Source organism: Monodon monoceros, unplaced genomic scaffold (assembly GCF_005190385.1).
Source record: "Monodon monoceros isolate NGI ecotype Baffin Bay Population unplaced genomic scaffold, NGI_Narwhal_1 Super_Scaffold_18, whole genome shotgun sequence".
NCBI classification, from domain to species: domain Eukaryota; kingdom Metazoa; phylum Chordata; class Mammalia; order Artiodactyla; family Monodontidae; genus Monodon; species Monodon monoceros.
In genome coordinates this window covers 43533000-43550938 of record NW_021703774.1, presented here as the reverse complement: position 1 = coordinate 43550938, position 17939 = coordinate 43533000, and the positions used below count along the sequence as shown (strand labels likewise).

The window sequence follows — 17939 nt, the reverse complement described above, 5'->3', positions numbered from 1 at the left end:
AAGGGGGGGAGGTGAGCCAGCACAGATAGCTGGACAAGAGTTGGAGCTCACATCAGATGTAGGCAGGCATGAGCCCAAGGCCTAGGGAAGGAATAAGTAGGATGTGGGGTTGGTGGGGGATTGGGTACTGGGAATAGTATAGGGAGGAGCTGGGAACAAAGGCAAGGCCAGGGTAGAGTTCCATCCAGAGATGGAGCTGGCTCAGAGCAAGAGTCAGTGCTCATGGGACCAAAGGGTGGACATAGGCTTGAACATTCAGCCTTAACAAAGAAAGCAAAGGCAAGAAACAGGAGCCACAGAAGAAGCTGGGCTGAAGCCCGAAGGAAGTCTGGTGTTGTAAATGGGAGCAAGGAAAGGGTGGAATTCTGGGGGAGACTCTTTCCAACTCCAGCTGCCTGTTATTATGGCTCACACGTTCCAGGTACAGAGAATTCAGCGTCCAGAGTGCCCTGAAGGAACTCGACAGCTTATAACCAAATGCCATGCAGGTTTCTGGATAAGGTGTCCCAAGCAGCATCGTCCTTAAGACACCACCACTGCTCCAGTGTCTGTAGCCTGGACTCAAAAGATCACTTGACTGCTGGGAAGCCCTTTCTCTCAAGAACTATGGCTTACTGAGAAAACAGGATCTCTGCCATAGCTGCCCAGATAAGCAATACAGAGCTCAAATACTTCTAATGCTATTGGTAAAGCATTTGCCATTTCAAACTATAGATTCTTCAGTCTTTACAGATGATTTTTAATCCTGGAGGATATATGTGCACAGACACACATCTCATTCCTTATTTAGATATTTACAATATGTATACAGTTGACCCTTGAACAATGTGGTGGTTAGGAGTGCCAACCCTCCATGCAGCTGAAAATTCATGTATAACTTTTTTTTTTTACTTACAAGTATTTTATTTGAGTAAAACCATTATAATGGCCATTAAAATGATGTGAAATACAATGATCACTCTGAAAGGAAGTTACAGCATCACTGGATTTACAGAAGAGGAAACAGCAAAGGTGCACATTTGGAGGTGAACATAACATTGTAAAATCAACCCACATTAAATACCGTAAAAGTAACTACAAAATGCAGCATTATTTACATATGATTGAAAAGGAAGGGAACACTTCAGAGTTAAACTTTTGTATAATGCGTGAATTTTGACCTGGTATGTTTAAGTTAGCAAAAAACCTTAGAGTTTTTATAAAATTACTGTGTGCCTTAATCCTACCTACCACTAGATCAAGACATTGAAACTGAGAATGATTCCTTCCTGATTTTACAGCTTTATTCTTGATATCCCTCTAAAAAGAGACCAGAACGATTGTGAAGATGATTCATACCTACAGAGTAATTACAAAGTACCACAGTCACATAATAACAAAAGCCGAACGAAATATACTACAACTGTTTTCCTTTCAACTACTACTATGTCACAAGTAAGCACAGTTGTGCATTTAGGAGTTGATTGTACTACTTCTGTAAAATATTAGGAATGAGCACATCTGAGTATAGGGATACTTACTTAACTTACAAAGTAAAAGCAAGCATTTTCTATGTAAAATCTTTATTTCTATGTAAAACAAAGAACTCCTGAAAGTCAAACAAGGAAAAAAATTCAAAGCACTATTAACTCATGAAATAAAGAAGAATCTGAGGTAGAAGTCAAGCGATATAATCCACAACCTTTTTAGGGGAGTATTTATTGATATTTCCAGCAGCCATCATATCTCTCCAGTGAGATCTAATTAAAAAAATGTCTCAAGTTCCAAAAAATCAGTCCACTCTCTACAATCAGATGTAAAACTATGACCAACAGAAAACACAACATAAACTTTTGTCATATTAACAGAGTAAATGGTTTTACTAAAAACTGCTGACATTTCTATCAGTAGTAGCCATAGGGAGGCCATTGGTTGTGACCATAGTGTCCATACTGATGGGGGTAGTAAGGTTCTTGTCTGTGCTGCAGGTAATTGTTACCCCAGGGTCATCCATGCCATTGATTGGATCGATTGTCACTTGGCCACCCCTGTCTGCTATCCCTACCTCTAAACTGTCTGTTATCTTGCAACCGATTGCCTCTCTTTCTTTGGTTTCCACCAGCTCTGCTCTTCCATTCCTCAACAATTGGAGGGGACTCAGGAGGGCGTTTCAGGTATTCCTGGTACTCTTTGTCATCTGTGAATCTACTGACAAACATCTCTTCAGAATTTGGAACAGCTTCAGAAGTGTCAGTCATTCTGAAATTCCCAGGGATTTGAGGCAGCTGTACTATTTAATGTTTAGATTGTTTAGATCTCCGGCCCAGAGCACTGTCACAGGATCTCCAGACCCCTTCAGCTCTCCAAGGTAACAGGGCCACTTTCATATATAACTTTAATGTCAGCCCTCTGTATCTGCGGTCAGCATCTGCAGATTCAACCAACCAGGGATCATGTAGGACTGTAGTACATATTTATTGAAAATATAAGTGGACCTGTGTGGTTCAAACCCATGCTGTTCAAGGGTAAACTGTTTGTATAAATATATTTATATATCTATATCTACATATATATGTATACACACATACATTTATATTGCCTATCTTCTTTTTTGGTTTGAAAAAGTATTTTATTTTTTATTGAAATATATTTGACAGATAACATTGTGCAAATTTAAGGTGTACAAGATGTTGATATGATACATTTGTATATTCTTATATGATTGCCACTGTAGAGATAGTTAGCACCTCTATCATGTCACATAATTATGATTTTTTTTTGTGGTGGGAATAATTAAGATCTAGTCTCCTAGTGAGTTTGCTGATTGTAATACAATAGTGTCTATATTCACTATACTCTGCATTAGATCTCTATGACTTATTTATCTACTAGTTGCAAGTTTGTCCCTTTGATCAACACCTCTTCTATTCCCGCCACACCCCAGCCCCTGGCAATCACCATTCTACTCTCTTTTTCTATAAGTTCAGCTTTTCTACATTGCACATGTCAGTGATATTGTACAGTTTTTATCTTCCTCTAACTTTTCTCACTTAGCATAATGTCCTCAGGTTCCATTCATGTTGTTGCAAATGGTAGGATCTCCTTCTTTCTCATGGCTGAATTTTCTGCCTATCTATCTCGAATCTTCTTCAACCACTTGCCTACCTTTTTCTCTTAAAATTTGCTTATAAAATATGGCGCCTCTGGATTAAGGTCACCTTGACAATTTTTGTACTCTATACGTGTCTTTCAGCTTGTCACTGGATTTAACATAGACTAGAACATGGCATGTCTCATGGAAAGTCTTCATAGGCTCTGGCATTCTGTGGTCTCAGCCAATACTGTACTGAACTGTTGGTGGGAGCACAAAGCAAGGTGTCTAAGAATCCAGGCAACCAAACAGCTCATAGACAGTGGCAAGTGGGGCCCATTACATGTGACTTTCTGCTCTAAGTCGTCTCTGCCACTAAGAAGTTCTTGAGCTTCAGAGTCACTGACTGAGTCCTGACAAAGGCTCTCCTTGACCAAACCTTAGTTAGGCTCCTTTGAACCCTTTAGGCCTTGACCTTGGTGTCTGTCCTGTTGGGCCAGCATCAGTCAGTCACAGCAAGAATCTTGCTAAGTTGCTTTAAAGAGGGCCCCCTACCCTTGATATCTGGTCATCCTCAATATAGAAAAGTCCACATTCCCCAGCATCCCCCAGGTGATATATGATCACCTTGGCTTGCCTTCAGCAAGAGTTCTATCAAGTCGCTTTAGGCAGAAATGCCCCTCACCCTTGTAGATAATGTAAGTAATCCTTTCTGTAATTTTCCACCCTTGACTAGAAATCCCCACTTGTGCATGCTATTTCGGAATTGAGCCCAGTTCTATACTGAGATCTCTTTCCCCCTATTGTGACTGTTTCTGAATAAAATATAATTTTACCACTACAACTACCATCTAGCTCCGACTTTAACAGTCTTAGGTTTAAAAATTTCTGCCACAGTTGCCTTTTAAGCCCTTTGGTTGACATTTTGTTTGTGCAGAATTCTGTAAATTAAGATGATATAGGCATGAGTTACAGAATCACATAGACCTGTTTTGAATCACAGCCCTTTTCATCTGCTAGCTGAGTCACGTTTTGCAGAATACTTTATCCACTGCACCTCAATTTTCTTATTTGAAAAGTGGGCATAACCATACTGATCTAATAAGATTATGAGGAATAAATGAAGTAACACTTGCAAAAATGCTTAGGACAGAATAGTAACAAAATAAATGATATTATTATCATTGTGGTGGGATTACCCAATGAGAAGAAACATTGGAATGTTTTATAGCAAGAATAACTGCTATTTAAAAGTGTTCCTTTTTTCATATTCTTTTCCATTATGGTTCATTATAGGATATTAAATATAGTTCCTTGTGCTATACAATATAGTTTATCCATTCTATATATAATACTTTGCATCTGCTAGTCCCCAAAAAAGTGTGTTTCTGGTTTTGGAAATATCAGGTCAGCTTGGACCAGACCTTCTTTTTTCTGGAAAGAACCACTTAATGGCTTTTCTCAGAATTGTGGATATTTAGTAACAAGCTTACCTGTTTATGTAGCAATATGAAAATGCTTACATTATAATTAACAAAAAGAGTATGCAGTTGAGTATACAGTAGGACCAAATACTTATGATTCATGTTATAGGAAAGGCATAGTATAAAGATGAAGCAAATATATGAAATGCAGATGTATTACAGTGGTGGAATAGGATTTTATTTGGTCAGACAATGGCAACCCCTCTCTGTGTTCTTGGTAGATAGGGATTGCTGGTTGGTGTATGTGGGGTGGGAAGAGGGAAGACATATTTACACGGGGTGCCAAGAAACTTTTAGAAATCAAAGGGATTGAGATCCTCATCTCTTCCCTTTTGAGGTTCAATATTGTTAGGACATCTCTGACCTCATGGACCGAGGTGTTTCCAGTTGAAGTCATTGACCAGGAAAGGAGACCAGGTTTCTTCCGCCCAGGAAGGAAGTCGCTATGAAGAAGGGGAGGGTTTAGGCTTGTGACACATGTCCCAAATAAGGTCCTAGATGGTGATGGGGAAGACTGGGTTGGTGTTGCTCATCTAACCCTCAGAAAAACTCTACAAGGCAGGACCTGGTGTTTATCCCTGTTTTTAATTACAAAACTTAGAGAGGTTAAGAAATTTGCCCAAAGTAAGAGTGCCAGGAGGTAACTAAGAGCTGAGACTTGAACTTATCTGTCTCTAGGATGCTTGCATCTCACCACTGTATTCTGTGTCCTATCTGAGACCTTTATATGGTTTTTCTCCTCCTCAGTTGACAAAATAAAGAAATGCTAGTTGGAGTTGAGGATTAAGACAAATACTCCAGTGAGAAAGGTACTGGTAATTAGAGAAAGAGAACCCAAAAGGGCTTTGAGGTTTCCTGGCCTCCTGCAAGAGGGTAATGATTATGTGATGTAATCCACATTCTTGCCTGACTTCTGGAAATAAGAAAAACAAGAATTTTCAAGATGATTGCCTAAGATTGAAGGTCATTCTGTGACCATATTTAGTTGTTGGTTTTTTTCCTATGAAAACTTGATCTTTCCGGACCTTAATGATCTCATCAGTAAAATAAGAGGGTTGTACTAAGTCATTGTTTAAGGTACTTTTCATGCTTTAATGTTTGTGAGTGCCCGAATTTATAAGCTTTTTCTGGTATTTAACCTTTGGCCTTAGCCTCTTTAGCACTATGATCAAAACTGATAGACTCAAAGTTTATGTGACAGGTAAGGAAGCCAGGACAACGGACTTAAGGAAGGTTATGAAGCAGGGAGTCTGGCAGCAAAAGGTTTCACAGCTATGTATTAAATGGAGTTGAAAGGAAAGAATTCAGGATCTCAGAAACTAGTGGATAAAGCAGAAAAGGTTGAAGTTCAGGAAAGGCTTTCAGAGGGATTACATAGAGAAATGGATAAGATTTGGTTGTGCCTCAGATGTTAGCAGGCTGCAATTAGATTGGCCAGTGTGAGTTAGAGGAAAGGATTAGCCATCACAGGGGTGTGAGTAACAGATTGCTGTGCAGCTCCCCTATCTCACAGCTCCAGCCCCAATCTCTTGGAAGATGGCGTAGCTGCTGACACCATCACCAATAACTCTACTCGCAACTACACAAAGCTTTCTTAGTCTTAGTTCAGGTGAACCAAAGAATAGATACCAACTGAGTAAATGAAATGTTAAAAAAAAAAGTCATGAAACCACAGTTGGGAGCAGTTTTGCTCTGATCTGTTTGAGAGAGTAACCACTTTCTTGTCCTCCTCTTCCTTCTTTCTTTCTTCTCATCTTCCTTCTTTTGCCTCATCTATCCACTTCTTTCTCCTTCCTTTCTCTGCAGCTCCTTTCCCTCACCTCTTCATTCTTTCCTCCCCCACTCCCAGCACTTACAACACCATGTTTAAAAGTCCATGCTGGGCATTGTGGCCAACACAAGATAAAGTAGACATAGTTCCATTTTCTCACATTGCTCTCAAGCAACAAGAGAGACAGACACAGACAAAGAATGCAGTAAACCAAATTTGTAAAAGTCATCTCTTGGGTTTCTTTTCCTCACTTCCACCTTGTCTGTACAGACCCATTCCAAATCTGCTAAAGTTCTCTCCATCCTCCTCCCTTCTAAAGCTTGTTCTAAGGATTAGATGACTAATGGCTAATGATCTTCCCTAAGCTAGGAGACAAAATTCTCCTAAGGTTCATTGTGTCGTATCAAGCAAATTCCAGACATATGACCAGTCACTAGCTGGGGCTTCCTTCTCTTTTTATTAAAACAGATACACAGAGTGTTTTAAAAAATAAATTTCAGCATTTGGTCTTTTTATTGAGTAATGATAGTATTTCCAGGACTTTACTGAATGCTTACCATGTGCTAGGTACTTAACATTATTTCTAATCCTTGTATTATCACTCCGCTGCTAACATCAATTCATAGATGGATAACTCAGAGAGGTTAAGTGACTAGTCTGATGTAAAACAGATGGAAGTGGAATTAGAACATAAATCTAACTCGAAAACCCAAGCTCTTTTCACTACCTCTGTGCTTTAATGACAAAGGCGGTTGCATACAATCTTTTTACTCCTCTTCAGAAGAATTCTACTTTCAAGTACTGTATTTTGTTTATTTTGTTTTTGTCTTATTTCTTAATCTTACTCACGAGGTAAGGCATGTGTTAAAGTTAGGCTACTAGCTTTGAAATACAATTGGATTCCTTCTAGGTTATACGAGTATCTGATCTGTTTTTGTTATCAATTGTAGACTCTACTATGATATTCAATTAAAATTTTTAATAGTTAGAAAAAGTACCAGAGTGGCATAATTTTTTAAAGTTAAGACTTTAAAAGTCTTATTTCTCCAAAGAAGATATACAGATTGCCAACAAACACATGAAAGGATGCTCAACATCACTAATCATTAGAGAAATGCAAATCAAAACTACAATGAGGTATCACCTCACACCAGTCAGAATGGCCATCATCAAAAAATCAACAAACAATAAATGCTGGGGAGGGTGTGGAGAAAAGGAAACCCTCTTGCACTGTTGGTGGGAATGTAAATTGATACAGTTACTATGGAGAACAATATGGAGGCTCCTCAAAAAATTAAAAATAAAACTACCATATGACCCAGCAATCCCACTGCTGGGCCTACACCCTGAGAAAACCATAATTCAAAAAGAGTCACGTACCACAATGTTCATTGCAGCACTGTTTACAATAGCCAGGACATTGAAGCAACCTAAGTGTCCACTGACAGATGAATGGATAAAGAAGATGTGGTATATATATACAATGGAATATTACTCAACCATGAAAAGAAATGAAATTGAGTTATTTGCAGCAAGGTGGATGGACCTAGAGACTGTCATACAGAGTGAAGTAAGTCAGAAAGAGAAAAACAAATACCGTATGCTAACACATATATATGGAATCTAAAAAAATGGTTCTGAAGAACCTAGGGGCAGGACAGGAATAAAGACACAGACATAGAGAATGGCCTTGAGGACACAGGGAGGGGGAAGGGTAAGCTGGGACGAAGTGGGAGCATGGCATGGACATATATACACTACCAAATGTAAAATAGATAGCTAGTGGGAAGCAGCCGCATAACACAGGGAGATCAGCTCGGTGCTTTGTGACCATCTAGAGGGGTGGAATAGGGAGGGTGGGAGGGAGATGCAAGAGAGAGGAGATACGGAGATGTATGTATATGTATAGCTGATTCACTTTGTTATATAGCAGAAACTAACACACCATTGTAAAGCAATTATACTACAATAAAGATGTTAAAGAAAAAGACTTTAAAAGTCTTAAATTTAATGCTTATTTATAAAAACACATGTAGTTTTATACATTAATGTTCATTGTGCAAAACACATGTGGACTTACAGGCATTAACAAAAGCTGAAGGAAATCGTAAGTCTTCTTACTGCTTGGTGTCATATACAACTTTAATGTATATTCACTTGATTTATAGAAGTTACCAGAAAAAAAATCTCACTTTGATATTGTATAGCTTAAAAATAACATTATGAATTCTATAACAAATTTAGTTCAAAAGACTGTAAGAGAATCCTAATAGATTATTAATATTTTGTATCTTGGCATTGCTTATATCATTCCTGCTGTATTAATATTAATTTTCATTGAGAATATTTTGCCAATATGCTTCTGTTACAACATAATAATCAATAGGGGAAAATGTAGCATTGATCTGAGATCAGTTGTAATAGATTGTGACATTAATTTGTGCTCATCCTATCATGAATTTGCATCAAATTGAACTGATGCTGGTTATGTCCATAATACAATAGAATTTCATGCCATGTCTATATGGTGCCCAGATAATAGAGGCAGTGTTTAAACAGCAGTTCCTTTAACCCCTCTGGGTGTCAATGCTTTCATCTGTAAGTACAGATTATATTGCATCAAAAGAGCGAATGGCACATTGCTAACATTTGGTGTGGGTTTACTATTATAACCTATGAACCCTATTTTAGGAGTGAGAATGCTATTAGTAATGTTGCCTGTGACAACTGTTGAAGCTTGAAGCTAAACAACCTGAAGCTAAACCCACCAGTAGTCAGAGATATTAAACTCGTTTAAATGTGGACCTAATACAGCTTACAATCCATGAGAGAGGTTTGGAGAGGACTTTGACCATGTTTGAGGGGTGGGATCTTCTAACAGGGGAGAGCAGGGAACAACATTCTGATGTCAGTCATCAGTTAAGCTCTTAATTTTCTGGGTTTTCCGAACTGTGCTTCCAGGGCATGGTCCAGAAGAAGCTTCAGTGCTCCATCCAAATAAGCTTTAAAAATATTGCATAACCTACTCTCTTCTTGGAGATTCACAGTATTCATTTACATAGCAAAGGCTTAGAGGTATGCAAAAATGAATCCTGTTTTTGCTTAATTCCACCTCACTTTTCTCAAACTTATTTGTTAATGGAACCCTTTAAAAACATACCACCTTTAAATAGTCTGTATAATTAGTCCTCCATGGAACACATCTAGAGAAATGCTGACTCATAGAAAACTCAGAGCTCGGCTACTTTTCCCTTTTTAAAATTTAGGAGTTTAAGGGACTTCCCTGGTGGCGCAGTGGTTAAGGATCCACCTGCCAGTGCAGGGGACAGGGGTTCGAGCCCTGGTCCAGGAAGATCCCACATGTTGTGGAGCACCTAATCCCATGCACTACAACTACTGAGCCTGCATTCTAGAGCCTGCAAGCCACAACTACTGAGCCCACGTGCCACAACTACGGAAGCCCGTGTGCCTAGAGCCTGTGCTTTGCAACAAGAGAAGCCAACACAATGAAAAGCCTGAGCACCACAACGAAGACTAGCCCCCACTTGCTGCAACTAGAGAAAGCCCATGCGCAGTAGAGAAGACCCAACGCAGCCAAAAAAAAAAATTAATTAAAAAAATAAATAAAATGCATGCATTTAAGACAAATTGTGCTGACAAATAGCTTCTCCAATTTACCTTTTCATACATATTTAGTTGTAACAAAAACTTCACCATGTGGTAGGTAGTGAATTCATAAAACCCAGGTGAGGAGATCAGAAGCCATGTATCTATACATACCAGATGTGTCTCTATTTAATTACTTTTTTTTTTTTTGGTGACTTCCTTCCTCCTTCCCTCCCTCCTTCCCTCTTTCTTTCTTTCCTTCCTTCCTCCCTTCATTTCCTCTCTCTCTCTCTTTCTTTCTTTCTTTTCTTTCAGTTTTATTGAGATATAATTGACATATAGCCCTGTATATGTTTAAGGTGTACAGCGTAATGATTTGACTTACATACATCATGAAATGAATATCACGATTAAGTTTAGTGAACATCTGTCATCTCATATAAATACAAAATTAAAGAAATAGAAAAAATTTTTTTCCTTGTGATGAGAACTCAGGATTTACTCTCTTAACAACTTTCAAATATAACATACAGCAGTGTTCATTGTATTTATTATGTTGTACATCACATCCCTAGTACTTATTTATCTTATAACTGGGTGTTTGTACCTTTCATGCTGTTCCCCCTCTCCTGACCCCCTGCCTCTGGTAACCACAAATCTGATCTCTTTCTCTGAGTTTTCTTGTTTGTTTTGAAGTATACTTGACCTACAATGCTATCTTAGTTCCTGTTATACAACATAGTGATTCGATATTTCTATACATTACAAAATGATCACTGTGATCATTCTAGTTACCATCTGTCACCATACAATGTTTTTTTCATTACTGACTGTATTCCCCATGCTGTACATTTCATCCCTGTGGGTCATGTGTTTTAAAACTGGAAGTTTGTACCTCAATCTCTGTCACCTATTTCTTCCCTCCCCCCACTCCCTTCTCCTCTGGCAACCATCTGTTGATTTTTGGTTTTGTTTTGTTTTTTTCCTGTAGCTACAACTCTGTTTCTGTTGTGTTGTTTATTCACTTGTTTTTTAGATTCCACATATAAGTGAAATCATACAGTATTTGTCTTTCTCTGTCTGACTTATTTCATTTAATATGATACCCTCTGGGTCTAGCCATGTTGTCACAAATGGCAAGATTTCATTATTTTTTATGGTTGAGTAATATTACATTCTATAGATATACCACATATTCTTTATCCATTCATCTATTAGTGGGGGCAATTAGGTTGCTTCCATATCTTGGCTATTGTAAATAATGCTGCAATGAACATTGGGGTGCATATATCTTTTCCAATTAGTGTTTTTGTCTTTTTTCAGATAAATACCCAGGAGTAGAATTGCTGGATCATATGGTAGTTCTATTTTAACTTTTTGAGGCATATCCATACTATTTTCCATAAACGCTGCACCAATTTACATTCCCACCAACAGTGCACAAGGATTCCCTTTTCTCCACATCCTTGCCATCGCTTGCTATTTGCTGTCTTTTTATTAATAGCCATTCTGACAGGTGTGAGGTGATATCTCATTGTGGTTTTGATTTTCATTTCCCTGATGATTAGTGATGTTGAACGTCTTTTTGTATGCCTGTTGGCCAGCTATATGTTTTCCTTGGAAAAATGTCTATTCACATCCTCTACCCATTTTTAATTGGGTTGGTATTTTGTTGACCTTTTTGTTTGTTTGTTTTGTTTTGTTTTTTGTTGATGTTGAATTGTATGAATTCTTTCTGTATTTTTGATATTAACCCCTTATTGAACATATTGTTTGCAAATATCTTCTCCCATTCAGTAGACAGGCTTTCTGTTTCATTGAGTTTCCTTTTCTGTGCAAAGCTTTTTAGTTTTACGTAGTCCCATTTTTTTTTTTTTTGCTTTTGTTTCCCTTGCCTGAAGAGACAGATCCAAAAAATTATTACTAAGACTGATGTCAAGGACCTTACTGCCTATGTTTTCTTCTAGCAGTTTTATGGTTTCAGGTCTTAAATTCAAAATGGATTAAAGACTTAAATGTATTTTTGTGCATAGTGTGAGAAAACAGTCCAGTTTGATTCTTTTGCATGTAGTTGTCTGGTCTTCCCAACATCATTTAGTGAAGAGGCTGTCTTTTTCCCATTGTATATTCTTGTCTCCTTTTTCATAGATTAATTGCCCATATAAGTTTGGGTTTATTTCTGGGCTCTCTAATCTGTTCTGTTGATCTATGTATCTGTTTTTGTGCCAATACCATGCTGTTTTGATACTGTACCTTTGTAGTATAGTTTGAAATCAGGGAATGTGATACCTCCATTTTTGTTTTTCTTTCTCAAGATTGTTTTGGCTATTCATGCTTTTTTGTGGTTCCATACACATTTTAGAATTATTTGTTCTAGTTTTGTGAAAAATGCCATTAGTATTTTGGTAGGGATTGCTTTGAATTTGTAGATTGCCTTGGGTAGTATGGTCTTTTTAACAATATTAATTCTTCCAATCCATGAACATGGAATATCTTTCCATCTCTTTGTGTCATCTTCAATTTCTTTCATCAGTGTCTAAGAGTTTTCTGAGTACAGATATTTATCTCCTTAGTTAGATTTATTTCTATGTATTTTATTCTTTTTGATGTGATGGTAAATAGGATTGTTTTCTTAATTTCTCTTTCTGATAATTTGTTGTTAGTGTATAGAAATGCAAGATTTCTGTATGTTAATTTTGTATCCTGCAACTTTACAGAATTCATTAATGAGCTCTAGTGGGGTATTTTTTTGGTGACATCTTTAGGATTTTCTATGTATAGTATCATGTCATCTGCAAATAGTGACAGTTTTACTCCTTCCTCTCCCATTTGGATTCCTTTTATTTCTTTTCCTTGTCTGATTGCTATGGCTAGGACTTCCAATACTATACTGAATAAAAATGGCAAGAGTGGGCATCCTTGTCTTGTTTCTGATCTTAGAAGAAATGCTTCAGCTTTTCACCTTTGAGTGTGATGTTAGTCATGGGATTGTCATATATGGCCTTTGTTATGTTGAAGTATATTCCCTCTATACCCATATATATACATTAAGTATATATATATATATATATATACACATAATATATATATGTATATTAAGTTTATCTGGTCTAGTATGTCATTTAAGGTTAGTGTTTTCTTATTGATTTTCTGTCTGGATGATCTACCCATTGATTTAAGTGGGCTGTTAAAGTCCCCTACTATTATTGTGTTACTGTCAATTTCTCCCTTTATGTCTATTAATATTTGCTTTATGTATTTAGGTGCTTCTATGTTGGGTGCATATATATTTACAATTGTAACTTTTTCTTGGATTGATCCTTTGATCATTATGTAATGTCCTTCTTTGTCTTTTGTTACAATCTATGTTTTAAAGTCTATTTTGTCTGATATAAGTATTGCTAACCTGGCTTTCTTTTCATTTCCATTTACATGGAATAACTTTTTCCATCCCCTCACTTTCAGTTTGTTTGTCTTTAGATCTGATGTGAGTCTCTTGTAGAGTCATATGTGTGTGTGTGTGTGTGTTTGTGTGTGTGTAGTTATTTTAAGTTACTGATCTCTTAGGTTCAAACACATTTTAACAACTCTGCATTCCCCCCAACCCACATTTCCTGTTTTTAACATCATATTATACATCTTTTTGTTTGTGTATCCCTTAACTACTTCTTATGGTTATATATAGTTTTACTACTTTTGTCTTTTAACCTTTCTACTAGCTTTATATGTGATTGATTTACTACCTTTACTGTATATTTGCCTTTACCAATGAGTTTTTCCCTTCATAATTTTTATATTTCTAGTTGTGGCCTTTCCTTTTTTGCTTAGGAAGTCCATTTAACATTTCTTGTAAAGCTGGTTTAGTGATCCTGAACTCTTTTATCAATAGCTTTTGCTTGTCTGTGAAATTTTTGTTCTTTCCATCAAGTATGAGTGAAAGACTGCCAGGTAGTCTTTGTTGTAGGTTCTTCCCGTTCATCACTTTAAATATATAGTACCACTCCTTTATGACCTGCAAAGTTTTTGCAGAAATGTCAGCTGATAGCTTTATAGGAGTTCCTTGTATGTAACTTGTTGCTTTTCCCTTTCTGCTTTTAAGCGTCTCTCCTTACCTTTATTTTTTTCCATGTCAATTACAGTGTGTCTTGATGTGGTCCTCTTTCTGTTGATCCTGTTTAGGACTCTTCCAGCTCATGGATCCATTCTTCTATATTGTCTTATCTCCTGTTGATTCCTTCTAGTGTATATTCTATTTCCATTATTGCATTCTTCATCTCTGTTTGTAACTTCTTTATATTTTCTAACTCTTTGTTAAAAACTTCTAACTTCTCACTCTGTTCTTTCAATCTTCTCCTGAGTTCTCTGAGCATCTTTACCTTGAACCCTTTATTGGGTAAATCACTTATCTGCACTTCACTTAGTTCTGGGATTTTATCTTGTCCCTTTGTTTGGAATATATTCTCCTGTTAACTCATTTCACCTAATTTGCTATTTTTATTTCTATGTATTTGGTAGGTCGGTTATGTTTCCCAGCCTTGGAGAAATGGCCTTTTGTAGGAGATATCCTATGCATCCCAGCAGTGCACTACTTTCTGGCCAGCAGAGCTACATGCTCTAGGGATGCCCCCTATGTGGGCAGTGTGGGTCCTTCTTTTGTGGTGGACTGAGTACTATGAGTGGTCTGGTAGGTGTGACTGGTTCCCGGTCTGTTTGGTTGCCAGGCCTTGTCTTGTGCAGAGTCTTTTGGCCACCGGTGGGTAGGGCCAGGTCACTAGGCTGTTGGCTACAGAGCTCTGGGGGCCCCAGGGATAGTGCTGGCTCACTGGTGGGTGGAGCCAGGTTCCAGGGTAGGTGGTTTCAGGACTGGGATTCCTGGATCTAGTGTCACCTTACATGTGAGTGGAGCCAGTTCCTGACATGGCTGGCTGTGTGGTCCAGGGTGTCTTCCCACTGGTGATTGGGACCAAATCCCAGGGCAGCTGACTGAGGAGCTCAAGGTGTTCCAGAGCTGGTTCTGGCTTACTGGTGGGTTGGCTGAGTCCTAACATGACAGGCTACAAGGCCCAGGGGATTCTGAGGCTCATGCCCACCCACTGGTGGCTGAGGCTGCTCTTGGGGTAGTGCTAACCCACTGGGGGCTAAGCTGGGTCTTACGGTTTCTGGGTGCAGAGCTCTGGGATTCCCAAGGCTATTGCCAGTGCACTGGTGTGCAGCGCCAGATCCTGGGCCCTCTGGGGAACAAGGTTGTGTCCCAGGGTGGCAGTGGGCTCAGGCAGTCTAAGGCAGCTAGCCTGCTGGTGTGTGGGGGGCTGTGTCCCTGACTGGCTAGTTGCTTGGCCTGAGGCATACAAGTCCTGGTGTCAATAGGCTGGTGGATAGGACTGGGTTCAGTGCTAATAGGCTAGAGGGAGGATTCCAAAATTCTGCTTGCCAGCACCAGTGTCCTCATGGTAAAACCAGCTCCCCCCAAATGGCTACCACCAGTGTCTATGTTCCCAGAGTGAGTGCCAGGTGCCTCCTGCTTCTCTGAGAGGCTCTCCAAGATCAGCAGATCATTCTGACCCAGACTCCTTTCAAATTACTGCTTCTGTCCTGGGTCCTGGAGTGTGTGAGATTTTGTGTGCACCCTTTAAGAGTGGAGTCTCTATTTCCCAAATCCCTCTGGCTCTCCCAAAAGTAAGCCCTGCTGGCCAAACAGAGCCAAACATTCTGGGGAGCTCATCTTCCCCATGCAGGCTGTCTTGGCTGGGGAGCCCGATGCGGGGCTCAGACCTGTCACTTCTTGTGGAGAACCTCTGCAGTTGTAATTACCTTCCCATATGTTGGTTGCCCACCTGGGGGTATGTGTCTTGACTATACCTCCTCTCCACCCTTATACTTGTCTTACTGTGGTTCCTTCTTTATATCTTTAGTTGTAAGAGATCTTTTCTGCTAGTCTTCTCATCTTTCTCATCAATAGTTGTTCTATAAATAGTTGTAATTTTGGTGTATCTATGGGAGGAGGTGATCTCAGGGTCTTTCTACTCCACCATCTTGGCCACTCACCACTAACTGATTTTTCAGAAAAACATTTTAAGACCCTATAACTATGTTCATATCCTCATTCCAATTTCTTGAGGACAATAGAGACGAATCTGGGGAAAATTACCACAGGGGAAAAAACACATGTTACACCTGGACAAATTTGCATCCAGTAATCTAGGCTTTGGTGTTACTAAGTCGTGTTCAATAATTATTTAGCACTTTGTGCTCACAGTGGTAGGTATGCTCTGGAAACACATAACTGTCATGCACTTTATAATGTATGTTTTAAAAGTAATTCTTTTGGGCTTCCCTGGTGGCGCAGTGGTTGAGAGTCCGCCTGCCGATGCAGGGGACGCGGGTTCGTGCCCCAGTCCAGGAAGATCCCGCATGCCGCGGAGCGGCTGGGCCCGTGAGCCATGACCACTGAGCCTGCGCGTCTGGAGCCTGTTGCTCTGCAACGGGAGAGGCCACAACAGTGAGAGGCCCGCGTACCGCAAAAAAAAAAAAAAAAAAAGTAATTCTTTTTCCATATTATATTAGTTATCTATTGCTGCATAATAAATTACCCCCAAATTTAGCACCAGAAACAACAACCACTTATTATCCTTACATTGTGGGGGTCTAGGCTGCAGCCCAGGTGCTGACAGGAACTGCAGTTATCTTGAGGCTCGACAAGGGGAGAATCTGCTTTCAAGCTCACCCATGTGGTTGTTGGCAGGATTTAGTTCTTTGTGAGCTGCTGGACTGAAGGCCTCTGTTGCTGACTGGATGTTAGCTGGAGGTCTCCCTCTGTCCATTGCCACATGTGCCTTTCCATAGGGCAACTCACAGCATAGTAGCTGGCTTTCATCAGCTGAGCAAGTAAAAGAACAAGAGAGGGTGTGCAAGATAGAAGCCAGAGTCCTTTTGAAACTTCATCTCAGAAGTGCCATCCTATCACTTTTGTCACATTTTGTTTGTTAGAAGCACGTCACTAGGTCCAGTCCACACTCAGGGGAGGGAATTATATCAGGACATGAATACCAGGAAATGGGGATTATTAAGAGCCATTTTAGAAGCTGTCTATCACACACATTAAAAATTTGTGGCATCAGGGTGTTGTTCCACTAAATGGGTCTGGTACTTAAGGATATGTTGATGTTAGTCTGATTCAGAGATTATAGGTTCATGCATTAAAATCCAATAAAATATTGAGTGAGGAGATAGAGAAATTTGTACTTACCTCAATTCCCTTCCAGATAAATACAGAACACTGTATTTACTTGGAAAGAATGTCTTGGTAATCTCTGGTTAGGTGGAAAAAGAGATCTGGAAGGCAAGGATCAGTACTTTGTGTCAGGTTGATGCCACAGAGTGGAGTTCAGAGTTCACAGCTGTGGAACTGACTGGGCTCTGAGCAGAGTCAATTAGATCTAGACATCTGAAAGACAGATGCTGACGCTGACATCTGAGTTACACTTGTTTGCAATGTGGAGAGTTAAAAATAACCTTGGAGGGGCTTCCCTGGTGGCGCAGTGGTTGAGAGTCCGCCTGCCGATGCAGGGGACACGGGTTCGTGCCCTGGTCCGGGAAGATCCCATGTGCCGCGGAGTGGCTGGGCCCGTGAGCCATGGCCGCTGGGCCTGCGCGTCCGGAGCCTGTGCTCGGCAACGGGAGAGGCCACAACAGTGAGAGGCCGGCGTACCAAAAAATAATAAAATAATAAAAAAAATTAACCTTGGAACTTTAGGTTTTTATTTAGACCTGTTGATTAAAGTACAAACTTGAATTACTTATCTATTGCTGAGAAACAAATTGCCCCCAAATCTAGCAGCTTAAAACAACAAACGTTTTAACCCATAGTATCTGTGGGTCTGAATTTGAGAGTGACTTAGCTAGATGGTTCTGGCTCAGGGTGTCTCATGAGGTTTGACTCAAGATGTCGGCAGGAGCTGCAGTCATCTGAAGGCATGACTGGGACTGGAGGATCTTCCAGGATGGCTTG

The 17939-nt window shown here is 39.4% G+C and overlaps 1 pseudogene; it reads right to left on the bottom strand.

Moving 5' to 3' along the window:
• Positions 1-1883: 1883 nt before the first annotated feature.
• On the bottom strand, positions 1884-2237 carry LOC114899344 (annotated as a pseudogene).
• Positions 2238-17939: the final 15702 nt, after the last annotated feature.